The sequence below is a fragment of the Limulus polyphemus genome, unplaced genomic scaffold (genome assembly GCF_000517525.1).
Source record: "Limulus polyphemus unplaced genomic scaffold, Limulus_polyphemus-2.1.2 Scaffold579, whole genome shotgun sequence".
Classification (NCBI taxonomy): Eukaryota; Metazoa; Arthropoda; class Merostomata; order Xiphosura; family Limulidae; genus Limulus; species Limulus polyphemus.
The window spans coordinates 522,359-526,644 of NW_013666189.1; positions in this window are offsets into that span (position 1 = coordinate 522,359).

The following is a 4,286-nucleotide window of genomic DNA, read 5'->3' on the forward strand; positions in this document are numbered from 1 at the left end:
AGCACTTTTCTATCAGCAAATTTTATGAATATTTTGAGCTCTGTATATTGAAATATTTGATGCAATGCGTTGCGTATGATTAAATAGCACAATCAGAACACTTTTCCCATGCAGTACTTCCCGGAATTTTTTTTTCCAGAAAACGTTCACTTTTTCTAATTTTTTCCAATGAGGTATGAATACTAAGATTAGTAATTACCAGCATAAAAGCCTCCCAATGGCACAGCGGCATGTCTGAGGACTTACAACGCTATGTTACGTCTCTGTGTTCGTTTCTTAATTTTCCGCAGAAATTCTTTCCGAGAAACTTCAGCTGTACAAGTGCTTACTTAATTAAAACTAGTTTATTCTTTCTCAACTCAACTTTGCAATACACTTCATTTCCACAGTCACTTTAACTTAGACACACGCTATAATTCACAACGTTTCACGCATTTTACTTACGGTCACTACCGCACTTGATTCAATTGTCCGTCTCTGTCTTTCTGCAATTCTATTCTCTGATTAATTGTCTCGCTTTATCTGGCGCACTTACATACAAGAATAGAGGGCGCGTAGAAAAGACTAGAGGTGCCACGAACAGACATGATCCTTCTAGAATATAATGACGTGTTACTAGCCACGTGATTTTCGCTGTCGTAACAGCTAGAAACCTGTTTTCGACACCCGTGGTGGGCAGAACACAGATAGCCCACTGGGTTGCTTTGTGCTTAATTACAAACAAACAAACTAGCACAAACAGTCGCCAGTAGGGTGACGTTTCTGCTAGTATGTTTTAACTCCCCTATTGTTGCGAAAGTACTACTTCGAGATAATTCCAAATGCATGTAATGAGAAGTTTTAGTTATCAAAACTTGTGAAGTAAAAAATATAACAGTAAGTAAGCTGTCTACCATTCTTGATTTTGATAGTTGAATAAAAATGCACTTTCTGGTTATCAAGAGGAGATTTGGTATCTGGAGGTGTACCGAGCACAGGAAAATGAATATAATGTTGATGAGTTTTTCTTCATTACCCATTCAAGCCGTCTCCAAGCATTATCGTGTTCAAATACATTAGGGGAAATACAAATAGTCAGAATTTATAATTTACTTGTTTTAGTAGTCATCGAGATTCTCTGTTTTTCTTCCTCTCACATTGGCCAAAACTATAAGCGAAATTCGTGAAGTTAAATAACCTTTTTTAAAGCGTGGAATACTACATTTCAACAAATGAACTGAGGTTCCGTTATTAATTAAACTCCGTTATTAATTACTGAAATTCGCATACCACGTTCCTCCTAGCATATGTGAATAATTTGTTTGCTATAGGATTATTTATAACCAATAGAAAGAGAACATTTACTGTTCAGTTTTTGTTGTTGTTTTTTTTTGTGAGCTTCTATTATTATTACGATCGGTTTTAAGTTATTCTGGATCCCTTTCATACTTTACTATCGCCGAGATTGCCTCGACAAAGGTAATGAAAAATTGGCTATATTTTTGTCAGGGGTGATAGAGTAAAAAACGAATATTAATATTGTATAAAAATACACTAAGCAACAATAATATATCTATATAAGTATAAATCCAATAACGAAGATAACCTTACTATTACGTCTGCTACCAACAATTTCTTTCCAACCAAAGAATTAGATATTAAACTTTTACAAATGCTATACGCAATAATAATAATAACTAAAATATAATAGAATACTTCACTAGTAAAATTCAGGTATTTGGATGGTAAAAAGTTGCTAGAGTGCCTAATAAAAGCAGTAGGCATGCATACGTCAGACGGGCCTGGAGCTAAATTTTTGTATCCGACCGATTTTGATCCCAAAATATGTTGTACTTTTGGAGACAATGAGAAAATAATATCTACAGATTTGCAAGACTCATCTACAAATTAATAAACAATATTAGATGTTTCTTGAATAGGAAGAGTGTCTCTAACACAGACAAAATTTGAACTTTAGGACAACAAAGCACATAAACTCAACAATCCCGCGTTCAAGCGCGCACACACCACACAAACAAATAAATGCACAAATACAAACACACATGCTTAGATCACACAGGTGTACATATAATATGCCCAATAGTAGATCATGTCATCTGTACTTTATTAAACTATCTTTATGGTTCTTTTTGTGGCAAAGGTATTTATGATATGTTTGATATCAAGCTATTCTAACAAGTGCACTTAGTCTGTCTTGGCACATTGTTGATTGTAGTGTGCTCTTTGTCCTTTTTAACATCGATAAGGATTCTTCTCCCGAGCTATTGCTTGACATGAGGCACAGATGTATCCTTAAGATTATCAGGATGTTTGGGAAAGTTGATTTCAGAGATGGTCGCACATCATTCTTATTCCTTGGATCCTGACGGTTTTTCAACGAAACTTGTCTTACAGAGGGTGGCAAATTGAACAATTTCTTCCTCTGTACAATTCTCCAAGTCTGTAGGATTTGTACTAATCAGCTTTTTGGTAGCAGTGTGAAGGTTCTCTTAGGCACGGGTTCCAAGTTTCGTAGAAAACCAAATTTGTAACTGGCGTTTTCATATTCCACTATTCTGTTGTCTATTGCAAGTGACAATTTGTCAGTTATTGTTAAGTCTAAACTTTATATTAAGTAGAGGGTGAAAAATCACCGGTCTCAGCATCCCTTCATTCCATCGTGTATTTCTCTTCTTCTTTTTTTTATCTTTTGACCTTATATTCTTGCATCCTGACAGTTGTTTACCTTTTCCCTCATACATTCGACTCCCGCGTTACAGAAGGGATGTGTTCTTGAAAAAGCTTCTGTAGCACGAAATTCCGTAACTATTTTCCCATTGATTCTCATGTTATAAGACTAGATGCGTTCTTACAAAAATTTTTTGATCCACAAAAGTAATAAACACAGATGAGAATGTAAGAAAAGATTTTAAAACACTTATTAAATATAACTGATATAGTTTAATAGTTTTACTCACTAAAAATAATAGTAGGTATACAAAAATTATTAAATTTTACACAGGGAGGGAGACTCAGTACTGGCACTGATGTCTGCCTCACCCTATAAATCATGATCATCACCTTCATCATCATCATCTTGATATGGTGTAGGTTTAACTCTTTTGACGAAGAATGCGTCGAGAGTTGTTTGCTGTTTCTGCTGCATCTTGTACAGCTCCTTGTAACGGTGCATGACATCATGTAGTCCTCTTGTAACTTTTAGGCTACGTTCACAGCTGGGATAATTAGCACTAAGGATTTACACCACTTCTTCTACGATGGCAAAGGATTGGGATAAGTGGTTGGTAGTCAACTGAAGTTGAGTGGGTGGTGTTTCGATAACATCCTTCCCTTCTGCAGCTCACCCTTGTTCCAACATTATCAGATCCTCATTCGACATATCCTCTCTATGGGACTTTAATAACTCAAACACATCATATTCGACGATATCTTCAAAACCAACCTATCTTGCAAGTCCCACAATGTCTTGGTGACCATTCCCATCGCTTTCTGCTTGGGGGAACCGTGTAAAGTCGTTGGTACACTCTAGCCGTTTTTCAACACACCATTCATAGTTGACTCCTTAACTTCATCCCACGACTTGGTGATGTTGTCTTTTGCATCCATAATGTTACATTTCTTCCAGAAATCACGAAATGTAGGCTAATCCTTTCCAAAAGTAGCTTTAATCAGTTGCTTCAAAGTTCATCAATAACTTTCTTGAGTTCACTAGGGTATCTTCATGCAGCTTCTACATCAACACTAGGAACCTCACCACTTAGTTTTATGTTGTGCAAGTGAAAGCGCTTCCTGAACCGTTCAAACCACCCTTTATTTGCCAGGAAGGGTTTTTCTTCAGAACTACTACTACTTTGTTCAGTCACCAAATCATCATACAAGCTTTTGGTCTTACCTTGTATAACCACCGTGTTTGATGGCACATTACGTTGGATCTGGTCCTTAATCCACATGCTCAGGAGTCTTTCCATATTAAGCATCACGTTACTTCTATAAAAATACAATATACGAGGTGTAGCTACTTTAGCACTTTCCTTGATTTTTTCTTTATTATCATTTATTGTTCCCACTGTAGAGCAAGCCCTAAATTTTAGCAATAGAACTAAGTTTCTCTTTGGCATCAAACCTCACATCCAAAGTAATTCCTTTCTATGCTCTATTGGGTGTACTACTTGCACTTGAACTTGATGGCCTCTTTCCAGACATCTTGAATAAAGGTAATACACTACAGAGTCTTGAAAAATGATGCAAAGCACAAGTGCGTGACCGTATGACGATTGTAACAAAAG